The sequence below is a fragment of the Coturnix japonica genome, chromosome 4 (genome assembly GCF_054131305.1).
Source record: "Coturnix japonica strain WE chromosome 4, WE-NBRP24, whole genome shotgun sequence".
Taxonomy (NCBI): domain Eukaryota; kingdom Metazoa; phylum Chordata; class Aves; order Galliformes; family Phasianidae; genus Coturnix; species Coturnix japonica.
Genome location: NC_140666.1, coordinates 46,521,271 through 46,544,375, shown reverse-complemented (window position 1 = coordinate 46,544,375; position 23,105 = coordinate 46,521,271). Strand labels below are relative to the sequence as shown.

General features: G+C 34.1%; 1 long non-coding RNA gene across 3 annotated transcripts in view; it reads right to left on the bottom strand.

Moving 5' to 3' along the window:
• Positions 1–22,758, bottom strand: part of LOC107313326 (uncharacterized) — a 39,586-nt gene extending 16,828 nt beyond the window's left edge. For 2 of the 3 annotated variants that reach the window (XR_004307071.2, XR_014945334.1), the window contains exon 1: positions 22,590–22,748. This is a non-coding gene — a long non-coding RNA (uncharacterized LOC107313326). Of the gene's footprint in view, positions 1–22,589 lie in introns of all 3 variants that reach the window. The other variant, XR_014945333.1, reaches the window with a different exon arrangement.
• Between the last annotated feature and the right edge of the window lie 347 nt (positions 22,759–23,105).

Here is a 23,105-nt window from a genome sequence, read left to right as displayed (position 1 = left end):
AGTCCCTTGAAAGTAAGTATTTGTTAGGACTTCTCATGCTCAAATTAGTATTTTGAAGTCTCTTAGTGATCTAACTTACAACTTAGAACAATGCTAACTGCTGTAAATTGCTTTGTCCTTTTTTTTTTGTGAATGTTGAACTGGAGTTAGATCTGTAATTGGAAACACTGCCAGAAAGTCTGTGAAGTGGCCATTTCAACTAATAAATACTCGTTATTGAACCTGAAACACTGTCAGGATTCATTTCAGCATAAGAGACAGGATATCCTTAGCTTTTAGGAAACTTCAGAGTTGAATCCTTTTTGGAAGTTTGAGATTCACAGTAATTACAGCAGAAATAAACACCTTTTAATAAGAATCTCGCTAGAAACAAAGTTTGAATATTTACTTCAGTCTTTCAAAAAAGCTTGAGAGAATTTGTAATCAACATTTCAGATCAGAACTATCTCTACTTTCATAAAAAATTTGCATAAATGTAAATACTAAAGATGAATACAAGTGTAATTAAAATACTTAATACCTTTCTGTTACGTGCAACGAGCATATTCTATGGATGTTACTGATAATATGAAAAACAACAGAAACTGTGTGCCTAAAGCAGTTTGGAATCCTCTTTCACGTTAGTAGACATGCACTAAATTACTAATTACTCAAAAGTCTCCTTGTGTACCAAATCTACGAAGCAGGAATAGGAGATATAATGTGCTGCGCACAGAGCATGCACTGATGAAGTGACCAGAGCATCCTTGGACTGAGGCAAAAAGCAAGTCTGAAACTAATACAAAAGCTTTACACTCACTTGGCTTTTAAAGTGAAAACCTACCTTCTAAACATTTCATTGATCTTTGTCTATTTTTTCCATTAACCTAGTAACAAGGTCTAGTACTCAGTGAGTACTGTGTGTGTGACACACAGAACCTTTGGTGTAATCAAATTTCTTTTTAATTAAAAGGCAGTATTTCCCATTAACTACACCTCAAAAGTCTCAAGGATGTATACTTAGAGCATAAGTAATAAACCAGGATAGTTTAATATTCTGACGAATTTTGATCATCTAGTAAGTTCACTTCCATTTGGAGCAAGAGATGTAAATATCCCAAATAACCTGGAAAAGTTTCAATACTGTAATAGATCAGAAATACAACAAGGTGCTATCTAGAATACATAGCTTTCTAGAAGACAGCATACCTGAAAACTGGCAAAGCACATGCCACTAAAAAAGAAATATATGCAGCTTCCTGTATTTCAAATCCTATGACTGAACTAAATATTTTATAGGAATATTTAATGTTCAGTATTATTAATAGCAGGAATTTCTAACTATCAGTAGAAATTAAATTTAGTTTTGGACAGACAAAACATTCTTTTTCTATGAGCAAGTTTGCATTTAATTAGTTTATTGCATGTTTGCTCTATTTTCAGTATAGTTAATCATACACGTATTTTTTCACATCAGCACGTTTCAGTACTTATTTATAATAAGTCTGAATCATGCAGGGTCAGTCCTTTCCATTTATATTTGTGCTCCATATTGAAGAATAATACTATGGTCATTTCAATTTATGTTCTAGTATCTGGCACAATTTCAAAATAACAATTTATAAAACACTAAATGAATTACACATCTTGAACTTAAGATGAACAATACTAAGGAAATACAATTATGTACACTAAGTATCCATTAACTGACATTAAAAAATATACTACATCATTCATCACTTCTAGAAATGCCTCTTCCCAAAGAACAATCTATAGTTACTGAAGCTAGTGGTAGATCTCAGTGAGGCAGCTTCCTTCCCCTGAAGAGGTCAAGGTTACATTTCAAGCTTCTTAGCACAGCTGTGTACACAGTTTGATTCAATAAATAAGCCCCATACAAAGCTCATAGAATAAGTCAACAGTTTCTACTAGTAAATTCAGTGTGAGTTTTTCCAGTTGACCTATTACAAAAGCCTGCTTCCACTTAAGCATAGAACACATTACCAAAGTTCCCCACCCCCCCCCTTTTTTTTTTTTTTTTTTTTTTTTTGAGAACACCATTGCAAACACATAGTCAGGTAGAAAACAGAGGTAAAAATCCTCAGGTAATCTAAGCCAGATCTCAGGTAATTAAATTCCTACATTTATGCCATATTTATAATAGCATCCAAGAGTGCTTTCTGTGTGTTTTCGTTTTCTCATCTGAAGTCAGTGAAAGTTTAGCCCTTTAGGCTTCTGCAGTTTCAGTTTTAATCAAGTTGACTTCCAGTGTACAAAGAGCCTTCTCTTATTCTGTATGTCACAAAAACTACAGCTCTTAGAGCTTCAACTAAAATCTAAATTCAAGTGCCTTTAGAGGTCTTCATTTATACAGGAATATAATGACTACTATTAAACAAATTTATAGGGTACTGCCATATAAGAACTATCATTTATATTTAGCTGAATTTATTTCCTAGTTCACATCCACAAGATGAATAAAGGCTAACCACCAGCTTTCTAAATTGCTACATTTAGAAATTCTCTCTTGTACACTGCCAGCGAAGCCCACAGTTAAGTTAGCCTGTTGTACAGTATTGATCAGTCTTTTTCTATCATTCTGAAACACTCTTTCAATGCTGAAAGCAGATCATTTGAATTTATAAATAGTGAAGTCCACGTAGTTTGAATAGGCCTAGATCTGCTCTACCCAGATGTCATCTTTACTGGCTTAGAAAGAGAGCTATTGCGATTCTGAATCATAAATCACAGTCTTGTTCAAAGTAGAACTGCTATTTTGTGGGAGTACAACATCACTTCAACTGACACGCTAATAAATAGTTTTAGATGTTAGCTCCACTGTCCACTATTTAAGATAAAGAAACTCACACTGAAAAATAGGAGGCTTTTTTGGTTCTCAACAGATTGTAAATAAACCCAGAATGGATACAAATGCTGAAAGGAAGCTTCTTGTAATGTTTAGGTTTGAAGTGCAGAAGTAAGCATATGAAAATTACATTTTAGCAAGTGTTTCCTAGAGTATTTTTATTGGCATCAAGGCAACTTGAAAAGCAAAAGGTCTAACATGGAATGCCTGACATTAATACAATTGAATTTTATTTAATCATGTGGTTATGTATTACATTAAAAGAAAACAAACAAACAAAAAACAAACAAAAAAAAAACACCACACAAAACAAAACACCAACCAAACCAAAACCCCAGAAACAAAAACAGAACTGTATGCTTAATTTTACTTTAATTTAGGTATTGAATTTCTTTCCCATTGTGTTATGAAACTTGGATAGAGGAATGGTCAGATACATCCAAAAGCACAAATTAAGAAAAGAAATATTACCCTTGCTTGAATAATCTGTGGTGGCTGCTATAACCGAGTAGAAAACAGATTAAACAGCTCTTATCATAAGTAGAGAGGAGGAGGACCCGTTAAGCTTATTAATACTGTTCATTTCATTTGCATGCTGATATAACAGACAATATGTGCCAGATAAAAATTTACTATAGACAATGGAAGCAAAGACCACAGCAGCCTCCTGTTCAGTTCTGTTTGGTATGGAGAACCCTTCCACTTGTGCAGCATGATGTCAATGCCTCAGCCCTTCCCCACCTGCCTGCCCTCCTCTCAATTCCCACCTTTCATATTTCCAAAGGTTATGTGCCAAACACCTGTTCTTCCTTTCTGGTCACAATCTCCCCAGATGCAATCAATACAAGTAGTATTTTCTTCCACCTCAACAAAATCACACTTTGATATTTGAAGAACATAAAGACATATAATATTTTCGAAGAGAAGTGGAAGAAAACAGCGCCTTTGTATTATGACTGTCAAGTCACTTACAAACCGCAGAAAGGATATACCCATCAAAGAAGCATTTGGCTAAGATTTATCTGATCATAGCAACTCTTGCCACTTTGTTATCAGTTTTTTCCAAGAAACATCAATAACTCTTTAACAAATGAATAAGATTTCTTTTAGTTCAAATGAGAGATTTTCTCTTAAATGTTGATATTTATCATAGGGACATAAAGGTGAAATACATACATTTCTTCTGTATTAACTTTTAAATTCCTTGTTAGATTTGCCAAACTGTTCTGCTAATCTTAACAATAGCCAACAAGTTCTCCTGCAACTATAGCAGAAACAGACAAAAACATGGCAGAAATACTTTAATGTGATATTTTAACTCCTAATACATTGTATGCATCTCCAAACACTGCAAGCCTGCCTGGGCATAAATTTTTGATCAGTTCAGAAGAATTCTGCTTATTAGACTTATTCCGCTATAGATGATGGAGTGAGCAATTCAGACTCTCTACTGAATTGTTCCAAGATGTTTGGCCTTCAGCCAGAAATGACAGAAGCTCTTTGATTTGCACATCCCTTCACATATCTGTTACAAAAGATGCAGTTTTAGAAACCTTTAAAGTGATCTTTGGAGCATCCAAGCAGCCATAATAAGACAGGAGATATCATCACCACATCACTGAGCAGCTGAACCTATTACACAGTGTCTTGTGTTTGCCTGTTGAAATACAACCTAGTTAATGTGACATAACTTTTTGTAATAAAGCCATGCTATACATCAGTTGAATGTTGAATCAGCTAAGCAAGGTGGAAAACGTGCACCCTGGGCTTCAGATTAAAAGAATATAAACTTCATCATACTCTCTTTACATTTCTGATCTAGGCATCCTATGTCCTACATATATTATTAAGAATCTAAATACTTGGATGGAATTTAGATAATATGATTAAAGACAGGACTACTTAATTTTTTATCTGATTGCATTTCCCTTTCTTCCTTAGACAAAATGGCACAAAAATCATATGTGAACTTCCAGACAATAACTTGAGACTAGGAATCATGATCAAGGGTAAGGAACAACTGGATCAGTTATAAGTTAGAAAGGGAAGAATATCGAGTGTTTGCAGAAGCCACCACTTTTCATCCATTACATATTTTACTTAAGTTAACCTGCAATACTTGTCTTCAACTTGCAAAGCAATTGAATGCAACCCAAGTGTAGTGTGTTCATTGTTTGAGCCCTGACTGGTGATTTGCCTAGAATTAGGCAGAGCTTGTTAGAATGAGCTACTGCAGGAATTACTACTATGTCCCCACAACAGAATTTTAGTGTGGTTCAAATATTTAATACATATTCTTACCGTGTTATAAACATGAGGAATGGTACATACTAATGTAAGCATTCGTGCAAACATAACCTACAAAATGATAAGAAGTAAAATGGTATGCTTATACAAGGAAGATGGAATGATATGCCTTTTTCTTACAATTCCCTGTGTTGAAATTCAATTATAGACACCACAAAATTACATTAATTTGTTTGTTAATTAAGAAAAAGCATGTAACCAAACCACAGGTTATATAACACTAAAAACTGGAATTCCCGTTAAATTATCTAACACCTTTGGGTACTGTTCTTGTAAGTATACTACTAAACCACATACCTTACATTAATATGAAAACATTACTGTTCTGGATATTCAACTTTGGCTATTAAATTTTATTAATACCATGCAAGATAAAATTTATAATAATAGTAATTATATTAATTCAAACAATACGATTGTTTTTGGTTGTTTGTTTTTTAAGGAAAACAATTTCTATTTAAGATCTGGAAGTGCAGAAACTAAGACAAACTAAAATATTATTTGACATACAGGATAATAATGTAGGATATAGAGATAAATTATCTTTCCTACAGTATGCAATACATTTCAAAGAATGATGAATTTCAGTGAATTGCAATGTATCTGTACTTATTTTCTCCAGTATGTAATGAAATGCTGGATTTTTTTTCAGCTTCATTCAATTTCGTCTATGTTGCTACCAATAAATTGATTAAGTAAACATTTTTGCTGTAAATTAAATAGTGCTACTGTTCTTTTGTGGGGAGAAATGCTTTACTTCTATTACCCAATTCCTCAGATGAAAATGCTGTTCCATATCCAGGCTGTTACTAAAAAAACAAAAAATGAAGTTTGTCTTAAATAGTTTTCACTGTAATTTCAAATGTGCATATACAATTTGGTAATCTTTCACACAGGTTCTGAATGAATATATAAACTGTATTAGTTAAACTTTGACAACAATATTTAAACATGGCCTCTCTCCCTGGAACTTTATTTGAAGTGTCACACTCTGCTTGTTTCAATATTAAACTAAACAATAACAGTATATTTTTATATGGTAAATATCTTATATTTTATGTTTTTACATTATCTGTTATAATGAAGTCCTAGTCCTGACTGGAGCAAATAAGTTCTACTGAATACAAAAAAAAGGAAATATGACTATATTAATTTTGTCTTTAGTAATCCATGGACTTAGTAATTCAATGGAAACAGCTGGCATTCTTATTTACTTATCAGCAAAAAATGAATAAGCAGATTGCTGTAATGAGATTCGATGATATTAAAACATCATTAAAATTACAAAATACCCATAACAGTAACTTTTATATATATATATATATATATATATATATATATATATATATATATATATATATTATATATATTGTTTGTTGCACAAACAAACCATGAACTAAACAATGCTGAGTATAAAACACAAAAAGAAGTACTTTCTGTGACACATTAGTCAATTAATGTCATTTTCACTTTGAGGTTAGGAATCATTCTACCATAAAGGACACCTTAGGAAACTTCACATTTTGTCACCTGTTTTTAATTTCTCACACCCTGAGGCTTCTCTCCACTTGGAAGGCTTTCTCAACACAAAGATTTTTTCAGTTTTTCTGCTGAGCTATTAATACTATTAATAGCCATGATGACTTTATCAAATGGCTGCAGAAAGTACTGAGGCCATGGTCTATCCCACATCACCATACAGTCTTTAGGACAATTACCATTCCTTTGTATACTACAGTATAATTCCTCCAGGTCATCTCTGTTTGTTTTTTTTTCCTGCTGTTCCTACTCTGTATAATGTGTAAAGTGTAAGTGCTACTTTTTTTTTTCCTGATGTTTACTAAACATACAGACTAAATCACTGAAAGTTTTAATTTAAAATATGTCTCTGTGCATTTCCATGCAATTTCTCACTGGACTTTTTCCAGACTCCTCTTTGCCTGCTGCTACTCACAATTTTAGTGGGATCAATTTGTATCCCTAATTATTTTCTTCCTCTATTAGGAGGCCCATGAGTTTGCTGCCTTTGGACAGTGAGTAGATTGATTCATATCAGCCTGTCTGTTTTTTGTTTGTTTGTTTTGACTTCTAACTTATCAAAAATACCAACCAAAGCCCATATGCCCAGGAGTACTACAGTTAATACAACTTAGATATTTCAAGTGAAATAAAAAAGATAGATTTGGATACTAAATACTACATTGCCCGTAGTCAAGCTTCTCCACTGCTCCCAGAGGAGACCATACCAAGAACTACACTGCTTGTATGACTGCCTCTTTGGTTTTGCCTGGAAATAAAACATTTTCCTGGAATATGACACATCTAACACAGAAACAATATTGGAAGTACTGAAAGAGAGAGAAGGAACTTAAATTAACTATGCTTTCTCTTAATACCCCCAAATTATACTTAGGACTATAATATCTTCAACACCTACACTTAAATCTTCTCATCTTGCACTTAATTGTGATTTCCTGTCACAAATTAGATTGAATGAAAAGCCATGTATGGCTTTAGCTAAATGCTAACTGCTTTTGTAGTCAGAATCAAAAACTCAGTCAAAAAAAAAAAAAAAAAAAAAAGCAGTCACAGAAGGAAAGCAGGAAATTTTAGGGGAAAAGAAATAAATTATGTAGCTCTTATTTTCTACAATTCTTATAGCATAATTTCCATAAATCTCCTCTGTACCATAAAGAAAATGAGTGTATTTATGACTAAATTTAAGGCTTCAGTCATAAGAAAAGGAGTTCTAAAACTTTGAGAGATTAGATACATATCTATTTTTCTGCTCTTAATTTTTTTTCCCATTCTCTCATTGGGCTAATCCAGCACTTCAGTAGGTTCCTGATATACCAACTACTTACCTATGATGCAAGAATTATTACTGAGATTAAATTTCCATCTACCAGTGCTCGTTGTTAAGCAAGTTAGTGTCTGACTAGACTTTATGCAAGATAAACTCTGGTAACAAGTGTTTTCATATCCTTAAAAAGCCCACATTCACCATTCAGTAGAAATTTTTCTCTTCATTATAAAAGAATTTTGTTTTCCTACTGTTCCAGGTATTTAATTACATTCTTTTTCACAACTGTATTATTTAGTTATAATGCATATTAAATCTAAAAAAAAAGCATATCTAAACATATGTCTATCACATGATTCTTACTGAACCAGGAAAGCATGGAATGAAATTAGAATTTTTATTTTTTTATTTTTTAAACTTCAAAATCTCTTGAGTAGGAGGTTAAGCACTAACCTTCTCCAAGAAGACTTGGATACACACAAGTGATGTAAGCTCCATAGCATCTGATGCTTGTTTCAATAAGCAACTAGTACTTCAGAAGATAAACCTCAGCTTACTCTTCGTTCACCCCCAACAGCACAATGGTATAAGTGTTGCAGTGCATGCCTTGGGATGCAGCATTACACCAAAAAAAACATAGAGCAAGAAATGCTTCGTATGTTGATGTGACTGGAGAGGATTCTGAGTTTTCCACTTTTCAGTTAGGAAGGAACACTAAAAAATAAAGATGTTCTGCTACTTCAGTTTTCTTTAAATGGCATAAAAGCATGCCCAACAGCTTTGCAATCCAGAGCTAGTTAAGGTGTTAGAGTATTCCTCTAATATTTTCTTAATATTTTAGTTGTTCTAGCAGGATTTTTTTTATTTTTTTTCCCCCCATGAAATGCTTTATAAATTGGATCCAGCAAGTAACAATACTTTCTGAGTTGGCCTGAAGTGTCTTCAAGCATTCTGGTTTTAAATGCCGGGCTTTGAACAGCTTTCAGCATTGTTTCTAAAAATGGAAGCATATAAATTTTGTCCTGGAATGATCATTAAAGGTCTTTCTTTTTCCTTTAAGTCAAAGTCTTATTTTTATGTGTTATTGAGAACTTCAAGTACATCAACTATTATACAAAATTACAGATTGCCCAGTTTAGTAATATCAGTGTTGATGGAAAAAAAAATAATTACTCTAGCAGGTGAAATGTATAGGAGAAACAAAATGAAGAAGTGCTAAAAGAGTATCACTGTGAATCCAAAAAAGACATAAAAATATTTTAAAAATACTTTCCATGGGATCTTAAATTCTCCTGACTTAAGAGAGGGTAACTAAAGTAACACTACATACAAAAAAGGGAAGATAATAAGTAGAATCAAAGCTTTCTTGGATTAGAAATACTCATAACCCAATAATCTTCAACACTGAGAACAGATGAGTAACTATTATTTTTGTTGGCTCCTCTTGCATTTATTTCAAATTCAATATATATTTTCCATAGCCAAAATAAAATCTACCTATGAGGAAGTCACTGGAAGTCACCTCATTAAGCTCTTTTAATATATTGATATGTATCAGATTTGATCAGAGAATTTCTGTTCAAATGACTGAATGGCATCAGTTCCCTGGTCTCACTTGAGGCAGAAGCTGACTACTAACAGTCTGTTAGAACCTTTGCTTCATGATCATTAATTTCACATAGCACTCCTCAGAGTTCCATTCCAATTCAAAACTTTTACCAGGGAAGTTTGTGCTCAGCAAAGTGAGAATCATGGTTGATTTTAGATCACTTACACCATATTCATTAAGAAATATATTAATAGCATTCATTTCATTCAGTCATGAGATGTTTCTTCCCCAAAACCAGATTCTGTTTCATTTTGAAAAGTTTTAATGAAAAATTAAACTAACACATTTATACAAGGAGTATTGAATGTCACAGAATACCTGATTAAACTTTTAGGGCAGCATGTCAGAGTCTAAAGCCTCTCCAGTTTTCCAAAAGGGACTGGCATATAAATAATGTTACCACTTATCATGAAGCTGACAAAATTTCATTGTTAATGCAAAAGTAATCTCCTACTGGGGTCATTCTACACCATGCATATTGATACAGCATTCAAGTACAGACTAAATTTTAAGGTAAGCCTTAAACTGAGAAGTTAACAGAACTGTAAGGCCTAGAGTACTGCTCAGTGTTAAATACCACATGCTAATCCTATATAAAATCACGCTCTCAGATATACAAAGACAGCTTATCTTTTATAGGTTCAGAAAAAAGTGATCACAACATCTTTCACACAGTTTTGTTTACCATTACACCAGACAAGCAAAATAGTGACAGCTAGAGGAGAAAAGGTAAGACTAAAAATCTTCATTAACTTCTCTCTCAGACTTATGTTTTCACTTTAATTAAATAAATCAGAAATTAGTTTTTGACAGAAAGACTGAAAAAAAAACCTTCAGATTAAAAATCATTAGCGGTACAATAAAAAAGTGATTTGGAAATAAAAATAAGCAGTGTGAGAATAATTTTGTCACTAAAGCAAAATACTTCAATTGTTGGAAAGCATTTACAGATCAAAGAAATACACATGCACTTGAAGTTAAAGGGTAGATATTCAGTCTTGTCACTGTCTATAGCAGTAAAACTATAGGCCAAAGATATTAGTGAGGTTCTTCTGCTTATCCACTTATATGCACCAAACAGAAGAGATCAACCTTCCTATGAAGCAGTAGGACTCATAAGACATACAGACACATATGCTTGAAGATATGCAAGACAATGAAATAATTATTACACCTCTCAGTAACAAACAGACAGGTTTTCCCACTAATAATACCAACTCCCAGTTACCATTTCCCCTTAGGAGAATTTAAATTTTACCGTGATAGATGAAAAAATATTATACAAAATAATTCTTTATCAGTATTAAAGCACAAAGTGTTCTTCTCTGGACCTGTGGATGGCATTCATCCCTTGGCCACAGCCCTGTAAGAAGACACACATAGCCAAAGAGAGCTTAAAGTGACATTCACACATTCTACACATACTCCACTGTTTTATAGATCATATATCAGCTTTAAAGCACAGTGAATGTTTATCATTCCTTAACTTAGGAAATGTTTAATAGCAATGCTTTGGAAGATAGCAGTAGACTATACAAAGAACCAGTGGAATTCATCTCTATGGTTCTAGTGCATTCTACCTTCAGATTGTTCATCTTTCACCTATTTGTTCACAGTTCCATTAACTTTGTATTTGTCTCACTTTATGTGCATATAACGAAGATATGCAAAAAAAAACCTCTTATGTGAAGCTGTCTTTAATTTTAGTATAGTCAGAGAACATCTAGAACAATTCTATGCCATAATTTGGCCTAGATTATATAAATATAAAAGATTTTTGAATGACATATACACATACACAAATAATGCAAAGTAAATATACAAAACATTATTTATATATTTATAAATAAATCTATGACTGCACATCAAAGAAAGAGAAGTAGTAGCAATAAATAACAAGCCAGCAATGGGAAGCAAGAAAACAAAGTAGAAAAAGAATTTATTAGTTTTATGCATGAGACAAGAGTCTGTATTAGATAATGTGACAAAGGACTTGGATTTGATTTGACAAGAGATAAGATGTTGGGAAAAAAACAGCTGAAAAGATAGACAAGTGTATGAGAAGATGGTGTTTCAAGTATCCAAACTTGAGACAGAAAAAAATAAAGGAAAAGTTGCCCACAAGCATTTAGATATAATGGGTGAAAGGATGGATTTTGCTGATAAAATGGAAAGATTACTAAACTACAAAAGTGAATAGAGAAGAGTCAAGAATGACACTTAGTGGATTAGGCAGAGCAAGGCAAACAATGAAGCTCATGCATAAAAAAAAGTTAGTCATTCCTTTGTTCCCTCTATACACCCTGCATCATCTTTCAGTCACAACATCAGAACTTCAGCTATTACTTTTGAAAGCAGGAATGTTACACTGATTTCTTGAATTTGTGCCAGCAGAGACTGAAAAAGGTACTGCTCTCACCATCTTTGAAACAGTTTAAAGAACAGACAATTAACATTTTCTATAATAGCAACTATCTAAAGATGTAAACAATGAAGCTTGTATGGAATTATTTCCACTAACGCAAAAATATTACTTTATTTATTCTATAAGTTTGGAGGAATAAGAATATGTACAAACAAAAACATATGCAAACATTTCTTGCAGTTCTACTTTCCATCTCTACTATAATTCACTGAATTTAAGTGGAATGTGTTGTCCTGTGTGAATTCATACAGAGCAAAAGTGCCACACCAAACAAAGGGAAGTTTCAGCATTAAGAAACATATTTGTTTTTAGTTGTTAAAGATAACTTGATGAAGTTCACAATAACCCTCAATAAACACCAAAAATAACAAAAAAGTTTAAAGCAATAAGTATAAAAAAATTATTCTGCACAAGAAGGTATAAAACCTTTCAATCATAAAATCATTGATATATTTGGGACACTTAGGACTACTTATAATTAAATGACTTTTCATAGATACTTTTCACTGTATATTTTTTTCAGAGGTGTTTAAATTAGAATTAATATACTTCTTTTTGGCACTAGCATTTAAGAAACATGTTGATTTATATCATATATATATATATAGTGAATTCATGATCATGTGAAGTCCAGAGAAAAATCCAGCAGAAAACTGTACAGGAATCTGAATATTCAGATAAGACTGAAAAATAAGACACACATCTACAGTACAAAAGACATGGTAATTTTAGCTCAGGTTTTCTGTTTTAAAAGATATGTTCAGATTACTCCTTTACAAGGTCTCTGATCTAACATTCTCCTTCACAGATGTGGAAGTGAAACTTCAACCCCTATAAAATGTAACTTAACTTTTATACAGCAAGGAATGGTTAAAGCTTCAGAATTCTTACTAGGCTCCATGGGTATCTACAGACATAACTGATGTAGTTCTTCATCTTTAAATTAAACCAGTTTTCTTTGGCAACAAACAAGACTTCCATCTTTCTTTTAATATATCTACGCAAGCAAAAATAGTTAAGTTAAATTCCCTATCCGGTCATCTATAAAGAGGTATTGAACTATGACAGATGTCTTATTGAGCACAGAAATAAAAAAAAAAAAAATCATTCTGGTGTATGTCTTTTGCTCTCTATACTTGTGCATTTATGTGCATATACAGAAACATGTACACATACATACACATATACACACACATATACACATCTTCACTCAAAAACTGAGTAGAAAACTTAATGGAAGGATCAAAGTTTTAAACAAATAGATAAAGGAGGATTTGTCAAATAATGCCTGCAACAACTGAGCTGAGTTAGTTATAAAGAAGCTTGACTGGCTTAAGAGTATCAAATAAGAAAATAAAATTCCAGTTACTGAACTGATGGACAAGGAAGCCTGAAAGAATAAGATGCAATTAAAATGCCATTTCAGTGGAGTTATTTCTAAACATAGCCCATAGAGAACAAAAGTCGTCCATTCTGACAAACAATGTTGTAAAAAATACTTTGTGGTTTTGGGCTGTTCAAATAGGGGTTTCAGAACACACTGAATGAAGAGAGCTACAAAAATACCCTTTCAATGTCTGTCACTCATCAAATACTAGAAAGCTAGAATTGTGAGTACCACCCTAGGTGTTTCCTAGGATTTTTTTTTTCCTTTAAGGCATACTTTTAATTGCCTGTATGTATGTCAAAATAGAATCATTCAGATTGAAATCCTCCACGCTAGAGGACTTAAGTTTGATTTCAACAAAAACTGGTTAGCAAAAATGCATATTTCCCATAATATGAAAATAAATTATTTTTGGAGTTGATTCTTAATTCTCTTTCGAAAAGCTGTAGAAGTTCTGTGGTTTCAGTTTCTCTTTATTTCTCCTGCTGCTTTTAGATTTTCTTGCTACTGTACTCATAATTTTACCCAAAATCATCATCTCCAAGGAGCTGGAAAAAATGGACTGCCATGAAAAGTTATTTCATGACTCAACAGGAAATTACTTGCCACTCTTCCACTGGCAACTTTTGGAGTGGGGTCATTCTTCTAGCTAACTGATTTGATCTTCAGAAATCCACAGGTTCAACACAAAGCTTGATTAGAGCCAACAACTGTTGCCTAATCTTCATAGCCATTATAAGATAGTGATTATTTTCCAAGCCCTTTGACAGAGCTGAAGAAACTAAATTGAAACCAGCAAGGAAATTTCAGTTTTCCTGAAGTAGAGAAAATATTGCATTTCACTGGAAACCCTACAGTCAAGAGAGATGACAGCATTTTTAGTATGTGTGCAAACAGTAGCTCTGTACTCATACTGTGAAATTGCCTCAGAAATGGTTATATAAGAGGAAAATACAAAAGTGACAAATCCAGAAATCAATCAGACTGGAAACCAAAAGGAGAGTTTAATTAGAAACAACTAACTAATGACTGTTAGCATTTCTGACATACCTTTGTTTGGGCAGCTATTACTAAAACCATTTATGAATTCTCAAACCTTGGTGCTAAATTTAGGAACCCAAAAGATACATTCAAATTGAATCCTTTAACAGCATTTACCTAATTGCCTATTGTATGCAAATTGTTAGCTGTTAACACAAATGTTTACAGATCTGTGCTCCTTCTTACAATTTCTGGCAAATGTTTATTGCTTGCACTCAGTTTCAAGTATACTTGGAGTGAATAAATTTGACCCTACAAGTCTTGCATTCTCGGGTATACATTTCCATCCCTCATTATTTTGGCTGATAACCATTGTTATCATTACCATTCTGGCATTCAGTCAAAAAGTTTGGTTATTTTCTTTGTCTATACTTAATGTTCTCATTTTCATTTATCTTTTCACCAGCAATTCTGACTGATATTAAATCTAAGTTCAAACATAGAATAGTGGCAAATTTCAACATAGTATATATTAAAATAAATACACACAACAGTTTATGCATAATCAATGGGTACATTGCTGCCTTAGACCCTGAATTTACCTTCTCTGGAATCCAAGTATGGATCACACATTCTAGCAAGACTGAGTGATACATATATCTATTTTGATAAAAATCATTTGAATAACTAAAGGTAGAAATCTACCCCTATATTTATAGCACATATGCTAGATTTTCTGTGCTCAGGCTTGGTATGCAGGGAAAACTTGCTTGTGTTTCTTAATAACAACTGCAGATTCATGAACTAAGCTGAACATACACAAGCATTAAATGCATTATTTTCATAAGAAGGTGCTAGAAATATTTTTCAATCCCTTCACCCTTACCCCATGTTTACAAACATATTAGACAACCACTTGAAATTAGAACAGATAGGTCTACAGGATGTTTCAGGATCTTCAGAAACAGCAAGCAATTTTTCTGTTTCTGATTTTAAATGTCTTAGACTGAAGTTGTAGCCACTTTTTTATGCCTTAGTCTTCAGAACAGTTATTGTACTGAAGAAAATCACATCAAAGATGCTCCTGAACAGAAAATTCCATACAGTATATCGTCTTAGTTTGAATTGGGGTGGGTTTTTCTTCAGAATATCTGATATGATGCTATGCTTTTTGTTCTAGGAGAAAACTTTGCTGATAACCAATGCTTACAGCTGCTGCAAAGCAGTGTTGTACAGTGAGGGTCCAGAGCAGCTGGCCAAAGTGATATTCCATACTGCATAACATCATGCAGAAGGAGTTTTGAAGGGGGTGAGAATTCATCTCTCCCTTCCAATGCTTGGGTTCCAGCTGGGCAGTGGTTAGCAATTACGTGTGCTTGTATTATAATTTAATGTATACATGTACAGTCAAAACTACTATCCTTTCCTATTCTCTATCCAGGTAAAAGTTTTTACCTCAACCCACGAATTCTACTGCTTTTCTCCCCAGTTCTGTCCCCTGCTCCACCAGGAGGCAGAGAGCGAGTGAACATCTGTGTGGTGCTCAGCCACCTGCTGTGTAAAGCCGGAACATATCTATAACACCTCTCAGACATATGAAATACCTGTGATAGATTGGGGAGTAGTGGAGTTAAAAAGGAAAGAAAGGGCACTTTGGTCTAACCTTAGGTGAAAAAAAAAAAAAAGTAATTATGAAAAAAAGTCTTTCTTCGCTTTGATAAGACAAGAAGATTCTGACTTGCAATCGAACTCAAAGCAGAAGTCACAGGTTGAAGTGAAATCAAAAATTATCTCCTAGCTTTTTATTTTTCCCCATCCTAGAGATGAAACTTCAATTGATGGTCTCAGAGCTTCAGATTATCTATCTGATAGAGAAAAGCTGTCTCAAGCAGTGAGGACCTCTAATCAAATATTGACAGATGAGATGTTCTAGAAGATAAAAATAGATTTAAAATCCAAAGTGACATTTTTTTATGAGAATCATAGCCTAACTGTTAAAGTCAAGATGTAAGATAAATGATACAGCCTAAGCCTTTCAATCAATTTATTACCTTTTCTAAATATAACTAGTACGATTTTCCTATTTAAGCCAAGGTCAAACCCCCACAAATTAACTGAAATAGCTTCATATTTTCTTCTAGTCTGATAAAAAGACATCTGCTAACTGCTCACGATTCAAACCATTTCTACTTGATCTGAAAAAGCTAAAACTTTGAAATATATATAAGGTAAACAGGATATACAGGTATAAATTGTCATATTTTGTATTTCAATAGCATACTATCAATCAAATTCAAAACTTGGTTAAAATTCCATATCAATTAACACGTTAAATTTCATTGCCTGTATTGTAGTAATATGTTAGGTAGCAGGAAAGAAAATATAACTGAAACCGGAAAAAGCACTTTCACCTACTAGTTCTAAAACAAAGAAGCAAAAAATACTTCCACTACAAAATAAACTGACATAATATAGATCTTGCTTGAACTGAAGGGCAATTCACAGATCATACCATGAGTGTAATAACTGGTCACATAGACAGAAAAAAAAAAAAAAAAGCTTGTCTTCAGAAACATCCCTGTTCCACTCCCACCCCCCAGATTTTGATGTATATATTCTCCAGCTAAAAGTGGTGCATGGTTTTCACTGACTAATCAAAAAGTATCTAACCTGCTATATTTAGTTTTGGCAAAGACTAACCTTCAGTATCTTATGCTGTTCTGGGCTCCACAACACAAAAAGGACAATAAGGTCCTTGAAAACATCCAGGGGAGAATCACAAAACTGGTAACAGGGCTGGAGACAAGTACTGTGAGGGGAGGCTAAGGATGTTTAGACTGCCCAGTCTGGAGGCAGCCAAGAGGCTACCTGGCTGTTCTGTAGAGCTCCCTGAGGAGTGTAAAGCAGAGGGAAGTGCAGAGGGAAGTTCCACACGCTGCTTCTTTTGAATAGGTGGCAGGTTGGGAATGGCACAAAGCCATGCCAGGGGAAGAGATTAGGAACAATTGCTTTACTGTGACAGTGGTCAAACACTGAAATAGGCTTTTTAGAGAGGCGGGTGAAGCTCCATGCCTGTCAGGGCACAAAAGGCATTTGTACAATGCCCTCAAAAATCTGCTGCAACTTTCAGTTAGCACTGAAGAACATGGACAGTTAGACTAGGTGGTCTTTGAAGGTTCCTTCCATCTCAACTCTTCTATTCTACTAAAAGATCACCTTTAATCTAGCAAAGCTGACCTTGATTTTGTGTTGTTGTAATGGCATCTAAGCCTGTGCTTTATTTCATTTCTCAAAAGGACAAGCTACTTCAAAAAACAGCAAAACAAACACTCATGTAGTTGTTTCCATGTTTGGCTTTGGGACCTTGAAGAACAAAACCAATAATCAAAGGAGAGTTCATAAAAACTGTTTGTAGCATGGGAATCAGGAACAGAAGGAAAAGGAAAACAAAAGGCTATCATTTTCATATAGATGCATTGTACATACAACTGAGCTCAGTCCTTCAGCACAGGAAACATTCTTCCCAGCAGCACTATGACAAGTAATCATCCTCTACGAAATACAGCATCAGCCAAGGTTATCATGAAGCAGCAAGTTATGAAGGGATATCATTTTTGGCATAAAAGAGATACAGCACTATGCAGTAGAAAGCCAAACCTGTAATAAGTATAGGACGAATAATAAGTATGCAGAAATAGCAATCAATTAGGAAACATACAACACAACATACATTCCACAATAACTTACTTGCTATTTGATTAAATCTCAAAGACTGAAATGCTGGAGAACAAAAAGACATAAGCATTTGTGTGTGTATTTCCAGAAGAAAGGACAGTAACAAAGCAATTTCAAAGGAAGATAAGTAGATGAGGAAGCTTTACTCTGTAACAGGGGAAAAATTAGAGTCAGTCAGTATCTTGAGACTGTTACTACGTGGCAAACACTGAGGATAAAATCCAACTATGTTCTGGTAAAGCTATTATAAAACACATTTATAATGAAGCATACAGAAAAAAAGTGAAATTACGTTTTGAATTAATGTGCTTACATAGAAATATTTTCAAAGCACTGAGGCCATGAATGATTTCTTTCAAGTATTTTTGCCCTGTCCAACAAGGCAACACTTGCATCTTAGCTTCTAACATTTATGAATAGATACCACATTGGAGAATGTAAAAATCTAAAGAAATATAAGGAAACAAAATCTAACATTTTTTTCCCCCTATAAAGTCTTTAAAAGTTCTGTAAAAGAAGCATCTACATTTTCATGCAATTATTTTCTTACTCCAACTCAGTATCTCTTCATTTAGAATATGACAGAATAAACTGCACCTTTTCAATCCTATTAAAAATTGCTCTGGTATGGACACTGCGTTACCAATTAAAATTCGTTAGATTTCAACTATTATGCATTATCAAAATACGTAAAAATTGAGGCGATATCTTTGTAAACTGATTTAAATGAAAGATGCTTTCATTTATAAAGTACAATCAAAAAAGAACTTAAAAAACACATCATCTAAACAGACAATGATTACCCAAGTACGCAACACCAGGTAAGAATTAATATTGAATAATTTGCCACTCTAGAATCCTTACAACTTCAAAGAAAGCCGCATCTAGAAAAAGAAAGATTTCTAATACCAACACAGAGAATGTTTTCCTAAATACTCACCATCATTCTTCAAGAAGAAACTTTTTCTTAAATCTCAGTCCTGGCATAACATGACTCGTCATTTACTTCATATCCAAAATCTTACTAAGCAGTTTGACTTGTGATGCTCCCTGGTAATATTTGTTTAATTGAGGTTGTACGTGCTCGTATAGCAAAACACAGCAGCAACAGAGCTTTTGAACAGGGTACAAGCACTATAAGGCAATAGCCGATAATAAAAAAGGAAAAATAGCTCCTCTTCCTTCCCCCTCTCCCAAACAATCTGTAACAGCTCAAGAAAAGGTAATCTCTAGCCAAAGAAATGCTGCTTTTTCAGCTGCTAACCTTTAAATGAGAGTGAGGAGGGGTAGATCCTGGTTCCAGCCCTTCTGATTACTTAGGTGCAGTGCTTGCACCTGAGCTTCCTGGGTTAGCCATGCCTTCTCACCAGGTGCTGGTTCAGGTCATGACCTGGTAATTCTACTGCACTGCTTTAACTGTTAACAGCTTTTGTTGTTATAAGAACTTCACACTCCTTAGATGCAAAAGGGTATTAATGAATGTAATCTCAAAACATTCATGTTAGGCAGAGAAAATTGACATTCAGTTTACAGATAAGAAATCTCATGAAAACAAAGTCAGATCAAGATCATATAAGGAAGACAGCTGCTGGTCTGATTTCAAGATTAATCCCAAGCTGCAATAAAGCTTACAAATGTTGTTTTAGTCTCTAGATTCACAGTGCTAAGCATTAGCTTCTTGAAAGGTTTTGGACTGAATGATGCTTATTTTGTAGTAAACTTTTTTTTTATTTGTAGTGTCAGTTGCTAACAAATCTTATAATTTCACTGCTCACATTGAGAAATAAGCCAGTGATTGTAGAGGAATTGGGAGAATGAATTATCAGTGTATGGGTTAAATTACTACAATTCTAATTAGAGCAATTCCGCAGTGCGGTTACTCGATTGCTTTTATTGCACTACAGTTTTGTCTACTTCAAGTCTAGTTTTATTCTGCAATTTTTCTATCTTATAAACTAGGTTAGAATAATAGTAAGGGAGGCAGAGACCTGTCATTCAAATGATTTTATTCCATTCAATGTAAAAAGGACTAAAGTTACAAAAAAAGTTCAAATGTTTCTGAGTCCATTAAATTGCCTTTTTTAATCTTTTCCACTATTTTCTTTTCCTGCATCAAAGTTTAGACAGATATACAGTAAAAATATGTTTTCTAATTTAAACATTTCAATGAAGATTTTTGCTATGCACCCATAGGGTATCTCCTCCTCAATACATTTTCCAAAAATTTATCATAGAATCATAGACTCCTTGGAGGTGGAAGGGACCTTTCAAGGTCATCTAGTCCAGTTCCCATGCAGCGAACATCCACAGTTATGTCAGGTGTCTCAGAGCCTTTTTTAGCCTGAACCTGAATGTCTCCAGGGTCAGAGCATCCACCACCTCTCTGGGCAACCTGTGCCAGTGCCTCACCACCATTACTGTAAAAACTTTTTCCTTATACCCAGCTTAATTCCCCCCTCTTTTAGTTTTAAATTGTTTCTCATTTTCCTATCACAGCAGACATTGTTTAAGGGTCCGTCGCACTCTTTCTTGTAGCTCCCCTTTAGATACTGAGAGGCTGCCCTAAGATCAACTGGAAGCTTTCTCTTATCTTCCTGTACTGAAGAATCAACACCTGACTGCAGTACTTCAGGTGAGGTCTCACCAGTCCAGAACAGAGGGGCTGAATCACCTCCTTGAGCACTGCTGGCTCATGTTAATCTTGCCATCTACCAGTATGCCAAGTACTTTCTGGCAGTATTGTACTCCGTCCTCATATCCCCTGTTTTGTATCAGTGGTAACATTGCCATGACTGAGGTACACAGTCTTGCACTTAAGTTTGCCCTTTGTAAAAGCCATGCTGTTTTTCCTGTATCAACTCCTTGTCTTCCATGTGCCTCAGCATAGCTTCTAGAAGGATCTGCTCCATGATCTTTACCAGCACAAAGGTGAGACTGACAGCTTGGTAGCTCCTTAGGTCATCCATAGTTTATAACATTTGCAATTGCCATTTTCACAAATAAAAGACATGAAAACAGCAGAGTACCCAGAGCATTGATTGGCTTACAGTGATTTACGATAAGAAATAATTCTGTATTCCTAGCAGTCACTTGAGACCTGGGCACATACACTTTGGAATTAATGGAGAAGCAACATACACTGCTGCAAACAGCTGAGTGTTCTTATCTTGCTTTTCTCCACAGAATTTCTGGATTTCATTTCTGTCAGTTATGGAATGCAATAAAAGAAAGAATGTTGAATGAAGAGAAATGCGAAGGAGGAAAAGCTTGAACCAGCTCAACAAAATGTCCTCTTCTGATGATACTTAATTTTTATATTTTACACTGACTCACCTTCACCTAAAATGATTCATATGATGTCAGTAATATTAAAAATATTTGTGGGCATATCTGCAAAATAAACCAGGGTTTTATTAGCATTGCATTCAATTGCCACAGAACATGCAAAGAGTTCTGAGCTACCGTTGAGGAGCATTCAATAGAATCCAAAAGGGAAGAAAGATGGGTGTTTCAGCGACTGAAAAGAGGCTGAGGGGCAGCTGCAGAAGTGGAAACGTGTGCTATCCTTCATGCAGAGATTGCAGGTTCTGCAGCTGTTTAATTCCATATGGAACTTTCCTTTTCACATGAATATTCCTTTATTCAGAGTATCTCCTCCAACTGGGCTGGCAGCAACACATCACAGGATCCTGTCTAGTACTCTTCAGGGTCTAACTTGCTGTTGCTTTTTACTCAGATAAAGCTGTGAAATGATTGCTTATTGCTAGGGCACATTTTGATTGCACTCTTGTCTTCCTTAGGCTATTCAAATGAAGGCAGCAGCTGCATTTTGCCATTCACAGTCAATTATGCCTAAAGGCTTGTGTTTCCTGTCCAAAGCTCATACTAGTGTTTGTGTATGATTTTTGTTCTTTAATCGTACATCACTGTTATGTTTTCATAACATTTTCCATCTAGTAATAACTTTATTGATCCATTCTTCAGTATTTCAACATTGATACATCTAAGCACATCGTAACTAACTTCAACTGATCAGTTTATACCTTAAATTGCACATAAGTATATTTATTGTAAGGCCATACAATAATCACTCAACATTAACAGGCTTATAAGGGCCCAAGACAGAGCCAGTCATCCTTTAACTGTCAGTGGAATAATCACATTTAAAAAAGAACAGGACTAGGTTGCTGCCTTCTGTTTAGTGTGTTTCCTGTCAGGTAATTGAAATGAAAACAAAAGAAAAAAAGAAAAAGAAATATAGGAAAGGAAATGAAATGTAAGGAAAGGAAGAAAAAGAAGCACATGATCACAAAAGCAAAAAGTAGATAAAACGTAATATCTCATCTCATTTTTCTTATAAGAATATTTATTTTTTATTCATTTATTTTCATTCATATATTTTCTTTAAAACACTGACAATTGTGATCATTGTTTATATATTCTAGACATCCACAAGATAAACTGCAATTGCTAAAGATAGTATCTAAATGTACTTACTTTCCTCTGATACACCGTCCTCTTTTTCTTCAATGTTTTTCCAAAATATCAATGATATTTGCCTTGAAATGAAATCTGCTTCTGCTAACACATCAGTGTTTTCAGTTTCTATCACATTCAACTGCTGCACAATCCGCAATGCTGATTTCTAATATTGCTAATATCACTTCCCTAGCAACACACTAAGAAATCATGAACTTGGCATTACAGTTTTATTCCTAGAGTAGGTCCTAAGGAGGAGCTGCTTTCACAAGACAGCTCTTACTAAAACATGGGCAGAGCTGATAACCAAAAGAATTTACTGATGGGATACAGATAACAATATTAAAATTACCATAAATCAGTCCTGAAAATACAAACCTTACCAAGAAGAATGAACTTGTTCTGGTTATGGTGTTTAAAATCAGCCATCATTAAAATGAAAACATATACCACAGGTGTTCTGTTTCCAGGTACGATAATGTTACTTATGTTTTTCATGTTTTAAATTCAGTCTAATACACAGTGGAATGCAAT